Genomic DNA, 9,942 nt, shown 5'->3' with positions numbered 1-9,942 from the left:
ATACAAATAATGTCATGTATGTATATCGAATAAACAATTTTAATTTACCTCTGACGTGTATTGTGCACTCTAAAACATCATTTAGTGTTTTTCTGTTTTTTAGGTTTTTTCTTGTTCTTATTTCTGAATTTCTATACGTTCGCTTCGATTTACTAAACAATCTTATATAAACAAACCACAAACTTATATTCAGGAAAAAAAATTAAAAAAAGTATTTAAATGTTTATTATAAAAATTAAACATGAGTAAAATAACAAGAATCATGAGTGTAGGTGGTATTATACGTAAGGTATGTACACATATGTGGGTATGTAAAAAGAAAAAAATGAGTTATACTTGCAGGGTCGTGATCAAAAAATTTTTTTTATCAGATACAAAATATTTTTATTGTGGTATTCATGCATTCATAATTTTGTTGTATATATTTCGTGGTTACACGAGCACACACTCTATAATATATTCAAGTAGATCAAAAATAATTTTATTTGTTTTTGGAAAATTTCAAAACTTATGCATAACTTGGAAAATTTAAGTTATGTGCTTTGTTCTAATAATTGTAAATTATTATAAAGAAAGCAAATAAATAATTAAATATCCACAATTTATATTTGTAGTACATATTATTATTATGAACTTACTAAAAATGTAGCAAGGCAATCAAAAGATATTCAAATTCAGACTATTATTGTTATTAACACTATTACGTATTAAGTGCGGTTTGGTCGGTATTGTTGTGTCACCAAATTGTATGTACATACCAAATTTTCAACCGACATGCAATTCTTCTTGATATAGGAACGTTATTAAACTCCTTTTAACTTTCGATATTATTGCCTGTCGGTCTTCTGTAAGTTTACGGGTCTGTCTGGCTGTATACACATGTATATCTCAATTCCTTGAAATTTATATGAAAATTCTTGAAAATTGACATTTAATTTCTATTTGTCAACAAAATTAATTCAAAAACTTTTAGAAGAAATCCAATCGATGAAAGTAAACCTAATCTTAGAACTTAAAACAGGTATACTAATAAAAAAAAAACGAATAGCTTTTACAGAATTTGAAATTGCTATTAAAAGTACATTTTTATAATCGTTCGCTTTCTTTATATTAATTAACAAAAATTAAAGTGACTAAATGATGGTTAAATCGTTACTTAAACTTGTAGAAAAGCGAATTAAGTTCTCTTACTTAAATTTTACTTTAGATAGAAGAGTAAACGTTAATATTTTATTCATTGTACGTTTCTTCTCATTCACTGTAGGAAAATGTAAAGTACAAAATAAGCTTCAAATTTTATTCATACTTACATATATAATAACACTAGTGTTGTGCAATCAAATCAATTGCCCGATCATTAGTATAAAAATAAATTTTAGACTTTGCATTCTTTTAACTTTAATTAACTTGAGTGAAAGTAAGAGTAAATAAATTTATTAACTTTTCTTATCACCAAGCTAGTATTTCGAATAAAATTTGCATTCGAATATAAAATCGCCGTATTCTATATTATGAACTAAACGCATGAAATTTTTGTTCGATTAATGTCCGGTGTTAGCATCTGTACGTCAATTAAGGTAGGTAGATATTGACTTCAAGAAAAAAATTACAATTTAAAATTTAAATGTTTTATTAAGAGTTGATATTGAGGGAGGGAATCCGACCAAAAAAGAATAAAAAAAAAATAGAAAATTAAAATAAAAACAAAAATCGAATACAGGCAGAGGTTGAAACATGTTTTTACAAGTAATGTGTGCTGCGTCTGGTTATACAGTTGAACCTGGATAAGAGAAATTTCAAGGGACCGAAGATTTTTAATTATAGAGGTTTCTCATTTATCCAGTTTTTCTATTATCGACTTTGTTTTCAAAATGTTGCCGCTTAAAGAGGTTTTTTCGTCTTCTTTGTCAAAAAAGAAAAATCACTTTTACTTTTGTGTTTCTACATCTCTTTTCGGCATTGCTTGTACCTCTGGTGGCGGTATACTCCCCATTTTTCGTTTTTTTTTCTTTGCTGAATAAACAAAACTCACATAAATACTCACGAAAATTTTTAGCAACTTTTAACCAAATAGAAATAAAATAAAATAAAAATAAAAATTGCTTTTAAAGGGGTGACAATAAAAATATTCCTCTTATGGAGGTAAAAATGTATCGAAATAGTTCGCAAAACTCGCAAAATTTATTGTACTCACAGAGCACGTAGGAATGTCTCTTATAGATGAAAGAGTTTGTTAGAGAATACAAGTGGTTGGAAAAATAATTTCACTTAAAGAGGCTTTCCTCTTATCTGAGTACTTCTTATCTAGGTTCTACTGTATTGATAATTTTTTTCCCTACCTTTTCAATTATTCTATGGGAGACGAAACGCTTTTTTTGGTTTTTTTTTTTTGTTATAAAATCACAAAATAAAACAATTTGTAACGTAATTAGATTTTGATTACTTTGATTAAATTTTATTAACTGCTGAGATTATGTTTTATGAATGAATGAATCAATGAGGTGGAGAGTATGATTGGTTTTTTTTTATTTTTTTTTTTTTTTTAAATCAGTTTTTGTTTTTATTTTTTTGCGTGGGTTTGGCAATTTTTTTGTTCTGCGTACATACATAATTTTTTTTTTGTGATTGTGTACAAAATGAATATTATACACAAATACACATATAAGTGAATATATATGTACATAATATGTAGAATATGTACATTATTATCTGCAGTATAGAAATTAGTTATTATGACGACGCAAAGAGTTAAACGTAAAATGTATGTACATATGAATACATAGATATGTATATGTGATATGTAGTAAATCGAAGCAATATTTATATAAAAATCACGAATTCATTTGTACAAAATTATTTTAATTTTTGATTTTGAGTATTCATGTTTATTTATTAATTTAAAAAACACAAAAAAAAAAAAAAAACAAAAAATTGGAAAATTTTTTTTTTAAGTACACATGACATGAGTCGGTTGAAATTTTTTTGAAGTCTTACAAAATATTATATTTGTTAATTTTTATAGGGAATATCAAAACTTTGATTGAAATTAAGGATAGTCGATAATACACAAAAAATATTTATAATAATTATATGTGCTCATGTACCTAGATACTTGCATATTATGTAATTTTCAAAAATGTTATACATACTTAGGCCTTTTCATAAACACAGTATATCGCGATATATAGCGAGAACTGCGCTATTTTTGTGTTCATAAACAAAATGTAGCTGACCAAGTTTGCTCATAAACATTGCTAACATATCACAAAAATATTTAAATTATCATGGCTAGCGCAGTTAAATCAACTGCATTTTTTTTACTATTTTTTGCAGTTTGGTTTTACATTTTTAATTGTTAATATTGTTATACTAAAAAATAACAAAATTTCTTTTTGTTTCAATTTTGTTTTTTTTTTAAATTTTTATTTTTCCTGTAATAGAATTTTCCACTATTTTTCCGAAAATAACTAGATTTTTTTAGACAATACTGCAAATTCAAAATAGCAATAGTTTTTATACAACTGTTAAAAATATATTGTATATGTATAACATTATTGTTTTGCAGTATTGTGTTTATGAAAATCTCTATTACACATACTTTTGCGCTAGCTGCATTTAATAATGTACAAATAGATTTATATGAAGTATACGAGTATATAGAGTCCAATCTTATCTGAAACTTACTTTTTATATCATAGAAAATTGATTTTATAAGTATATATACCTACACAAAAATATTATAAACTAAGTACATTAAAACAATAAAATTTTAATAAGATGTTGTTTTTTTTTATTATATTAAAGTTTTTTCGATAACTTCTATTTCAGATATAAGTTTTACCTCAACCGCCGGCTCAAGCTTAAACAAAGCAATTGCTTTATAAATTCCTGAATTCATATGATTTGGATACCTTACATCATTACCAACATCACATTTGTCAAAATAATAAAAGCTTCCCTTTGTAGCAACTTTTTTTGGATCGAATTTTCCTTCAATTACAGGAAAATTAGAACAATTTTTAAGTGATTCCATAAACATTGATTTATAAACGGTATCAAAGAAAGTGTATAAATTTTGCTTTGGCAACCTGAAGGGTGTAGGTTTAAATTCGTTTTGATTACGTGCTCTTCTATAAAAGTCTAACTGAAACTGAACAAAAAAAAAAAATATTCGACACGATCATATTTGATAATAATAATATTTATAATAATCGTACTTTTTATATTAATTTATTTTTTATAATTTTATTTATATTAAAAGTTAAATATGTAAAAGGAAACTAGAAACTTTAAATGTGAAAACTATGCCTTAACTTGTTTTTTTCTTGAAATGTGTCACTGGATACAAAATAATATAAATTTTATTTTGTATTTTTCTTTGTTCCTCATTGAAAGTGCGACTCCCCATTTCAGCTATAGTTTCTGATATAAAATTTGAACGAATGCGTCGAATAATTTAGAATGTTAATGAGTGTAAATTGAATTTTTGCAAAATTTTGTTGCGTAAAATTTTTAAAAGAATTCAATATTCTTTCTTGACAATATTGAAGGCATTAGGTTGAAACTTCGTTAAAATTTTTTAATTAAATGAGTAAAAGTTATTTTCTTAAAAATAAGACTAAATTCTGTGCTCGTACCTGTTATGCAATGATTCATAAAAAAATGTAGAAGGCTTATACTTAAACTTAATTAATACAATTTTATATACTCCACGGCCTACATTTTAATGTAGGTATTAATGTTGTGTGTAGTTTATAACATTTAGAAAGAGTAGACGCTCAGCGTAAGATTCTGTTTCGATTTTTTTATGTCCGTCTGGTACTCTGGTCATTTTACAACTCAAAAACAGAAATAACAAAAATCACCAAACTTCCATAAGTTGTTTCGTTTCTGTCACGGACGACTCTTAATTTAATTAGATTCACTAAAGTACTTGGTTGTTATAAAACTCTGAAACCAATTTAAACCAATTTCAATCTCTGTAATACCTTTACGAATTTGTTATCCTATGTGCGATTAAATATGCCATAACTGACTAAGGGACAGACTATGGCTTTAAGTTGCCGTATTACCATATTAATTTATGCAAAATTTCAGTACTGTGTTTTTCAAAATACTGTGCGTGTCAAACTACTAGTTGTATGGAAGCTACAAGAAAGAGCCAAGTAATTTCAACGACTTTTATGACACACATTGGCCCTACTAATATATTTGTTTGTGTGAAATTTCAATGCCACAGCTTTTATAGTTTCTGAGATATAGCCAAATAAATTTTGAAGTTGTATGGCAGATACCCGAACCGGTACCCTGATCATGTCCAATTTAAATAAAGTTCTGGCACTTACTACAATAAATCATTTGTGAAAATTTGGTGAATTTAGCTCAATTAGTTTTTGAGATATCGCTGGGACGGATGGATGGACGAATGGACAGGTGAACAGACAAAGCTAAATCAACTCAGAATTTGACGCTGATCAAAAGCATACACTTGAGTCTATATCTAAGGCGGTTATTACTTAGCGTTACAAACGGCAAGGCAAATTTAGTATACCCTTCGAACATACGTTCGTACGGGTATAAAAATTATGTCGTATAATGTGTCAAATTATATCGTAGATATTCTAGTTAATTGGCGCGACAAGTTCGTTTAGTCGACACACGACCTTAAAAGACACTTAAATATTTCAAAAACTGGTTTTGGTATCTTCGTGAAATTTGGTAAGAAATTCTCACATTACAGTTCATAAAAATGGCAAAAATTTTGTTCAACTGGTTCACTAGTTCAACTGGTGGCTTTTTTTACAACACTTCAAAGTTTTTTGAAACTTAAAACATAAATTTTGAAGTTTACGCCAATTATTTATGATGGGATTGTCAATGTTAACTACAAGTGATGTTTATTTATTGGTACATTTTTAAGGCAAGGTTTTTTTGAAATGTCATGTGACTTGTCTTATAACTCTACTTCTAACTATGAGTTACTAAAAAATTTATCTTTTTTTTTATGTACATAATACGTGTAATTACCATAATAGTTTCATTGTATAAATCTCGATTTATTGTTAAATTTGCAGTAGTGGCAAAAACTCCCCTGGAAATCCGTATCATATTCAAATTCAAAGTAACATATTCTTCATGTTTATTATCTACTTCCACTGAAAGCAAATTAAAGTCCCAGTCCTGTAAAAAAATAAAAAAAAAATTAATATTCATGCTGGAACTTAAAATTTTATTAAAATTATTAATACAAATTCCAAGCATTGTCATAAAGGAAAATTCAGAAAATGAATAGAAAATGTTTGTCAAAATATATTGAATTTTCCAAATATTCTAAGAAATAGAGAAAACTTTCTTTATTTCGGAAAAGTTACATCTTTGTGATTATAGAGGTTGGTATATTTCATGCGTTACATGCATACAAAACTGAAACTTTAATTTTCATTTGAGGCGCTCAGCACAAAATGAAAAAATCACAAATGGCCTATCACAAAAGTGACATTTCGAGTAAATAGCAATTATTGAAATATTTCAAATTTTTTAAATGAAAACATAAATGAACGTTTAAATGTTTTAATTGTTTATTTAATTTTTGTTTTTATTAACAAAAAGCAAATAAATTCATAAAACAACAAAACCAAAATTCATATTAATTTTTCGATCTAACTGATAAAACCACATCGTTCCACTATTCGAGTATGATAATGTTTTTAAAATATATATTTGTTTTTCAATAAATCCAAAATCCTCAACGTATGGCAAATATTAATGCCTGAACACCATTATCACTGTGACCACTATGATAAATTTCATCAACTTAAAATTCTGGTGAAATTCGGTGACATAGGAACAAATTGCTGCCATTTTGATGTTGCGGTTTTGGCCTTTGTATTGACCACTGTCCATAATTAGCCCGATACAGTTCATACTATATCATATGAACTGTATCATATGTTATGCAATGCAGGATCATATTTCTTGTGACAGCCCTATCGAATATAATAACTAATTTTTGCAAAAATTTTGAATAGGCCTATAATGCGCTGAGCGCCTCATTTGTAGTTTAAAAAACTGTGAAAATATGAGATTTTTTATTATTAACACTAAATTAATATTTCACAATCATAAACCAATATCATGTTTTTTAATTTCATTAAGTATGAGCAAGTCGCACCACCTTCTTAATGTTTGATTGTACACCTTTTTAAATTGTTTTAAAAGCAAAATGAAGATTTTGATTATACGAAAGTGATCTGAAACCAAAAACCTTTATCACATTTAATTAAAATACAAACATAATTACAAACATTTTGTTTAATTAAAAAACTATTACAGTTTAGGTTTTGAATGGAATTTATACCTTCATATTCCATACATCTTCACCCAGAATTGCATACAGTTGAAGTATGGTTATAAAAAGTTTTCCAAACATAGAAAGAGTTTTCATTATGATTCTTTTAAATCTTTGAATATTTTACTTTAATTTGTTGTAAGAAACATTATTTTTCAAAAAATTAAAGTCAAAGAAATTTTTTAAACTTTTCTTGAGTTCACTCTCGAATAAAAGTTTTGTTGTTGAAATTCTTTTTCCTGCACTTTGCTAACTTTTATCTTTCAAAACTCTTAAGCTTGCAAATTTAAACTAAACTACGAATCTTCGTATATGTAACTGGGAATTAATAAATCATTTTTTTGGATTTTAAATAGTTATACTCGTAATTTCATAAAGGTTAATTTTTTTTTGTCATGCAATTGAAATGTAGAAACTTGTAGTTAAATTACATATGTAAGGTAAGTACGACATACTTTTCTAAAATATTCTGTGTTGTAAAATATTACGTGAATATGTAAATAGTATAATTTAATTTTAATTTTTTTAATTTAATTTCAATTTATGGTTTCGTTTTAATTTGATTAATGTTACATTAAACTTTTTATATAAACTGGCTATTGAATTTCATATTATTCTTGTAACGTAATTCACAGATATCACATTATGCTTTGATATAGTAATTAAATATTAATCTATATTATATATATTCTATATTGTATACATAATAAATCGCCGCACTAGTCAAGAATAGTATAGGAACGTAATAATGTTATAACTCTGCAAGCACTGAATATTGGTCAAACAATCTGTAATTCTTGTCTCACTTTACCATCTACTTCGAGTATGTGAGTTATTAACTCAGTTTTCAAACCGCTCAGCAATTCAAATTTGATCCTATAAAAATTTTATATATTATATGTCTGAAGGAATTTTATAGATGAACTACATCTAAATGAAAAATAGAAAAATTACAAAATATAAATTAAAATGTTTTAATTTAAATTGAATAAAATTGAACTTCAAGTTTCAAAAGTTTCAACTTCTTTTTCAGTTTAATTAAATTTTATTATAACACAAAAAATTAAGTCACGTTTAACAAAAACTGCTAAAATTATTTTTGCTGCTAGTCTGGCAGAAAAAAAAAATCGCTTGAAAAATATTTAGATTGCACCGTTTGTTTTCTTCTCCTCAGGCGAAATGAGCACCATAAAGTTGGTGTTAGAAAAAAACCATTATTCCAGAAATTTTATGAACAAAACTTGTATTTCATATTCTTTAATTAAAACTTAAATATATTTAGATCAATTTTATTTGAAGTTGAGCTTATGCGTTATTTTTACAATTTAGAAAATAAACAGCGACAAAAAAGAAATTTAAAGTCATCTCGGGTCCTCCAAATCAAGTTGGTTAATTTTTTTTTTCGATTAGAATTTTTACTTTTGGAAATCTAATTTGGTGAAAATTTCAATTTCTAATGTAATTTCTATGTCAACCACTGGCACTCCTTTAATCGAAATAATAAGTTTGTAAAATCCTGGATTCATATGATTTGGATATTTTGCATCTCTACCCGGATCACAGTTTTCGAAATGATAAAAGGTTCCTTTCCTGGCCCATTTTTCCACATCGAAATTTCCTTCGTATTGTGGAAAATTTGAACAATTTTTAAATGGTTCCATATATAATTGCTTATAAATAGTATTAAAAAATGTTAAAAAACTCTGCTTCGGAAACTGTATCGGCGAAGGTTTATATTCATATCCATTACGTGGTTTTCGATATACATCTAAAGAAAACTGCAAAAAAAAATTATTGTATTAGTACGGTGAATTAGAAATTTTGTTAAATTTTATATTTGTAATTAACTTGAACATAAAATATATTCCAATATAGCCCTTTTCAAAACTTCTTTTGGGCTTTTGTCTTAATTATCGAAACTTATTCAACGGTATGCTGGCGGTAATTGAATTTTAATATCCATTTTTTTAATCAATATTATATTTTTTTACTTTATAAACCAATAATCAAATACATTTTATTTTTACGTAATTACCATAATTTTTTCATCAGCTTCATCTGTATTAATTGTTAAATTTCCACTAGCTGCATAAACGCCTCTGGAAACACGCGTCATCTTAAAAAACATAACAACATTTTCTTCAATTTTATTTTCTATATGTGTTGAAAGAAGTCTATAATCCCAATCCTGTAAAATAGGTATCACTTTCTTAGTTTTTAAACGTAATACAAAAATCATTCGATTTTAAAATTGAAAATATGCAAATTTGAAGTAGAACAAAATTCTTTCTATCTAAAAAATTTTATATGAAATTTGGGGCGCAAGCATTTTTGGTTGGAAAATCTAATATTTTGAAAATAAACTAATTAAAAAAACACTATCTAACACTTCTAACAAATAACCGTAACTTGGCCCGTAGCAAACATGCAGTAGCTAAAGCCTGTTTTCTTAGAAAAGTTAAATGCTTCTTTATGACGAGAAATTTAACAATTTTAATGTAAAACAAATCTTGTGGACTTATTTTTAAAAATAGAAAAACTCTTTGGAATTTTTTTTTTATTTAAATTAATTTTATTTGAATTAAAAAAATTCA

The sequence above is a fragment of the Condylostylus longicornis genome, unplaced genomic scaffold (assembly GCF_029603195.1).
Source record: "Condylostylus longicornis isolate FDR11 unplaced genomic scaffold, ASM2960319v2 ptg000010l, whole genome shotgun sequence".
Lineage (NCBI taxonomy): Eukaryota > Metazoa > Arthropoda > Insecta > Diptera > Dolichopodidae > Condylostylus > Condylostylus longicornis.
The sequence above is the reverse complement of the archived record's forward strand: the minus strand, read 5'-3'. Positions refer to the sequence as shown.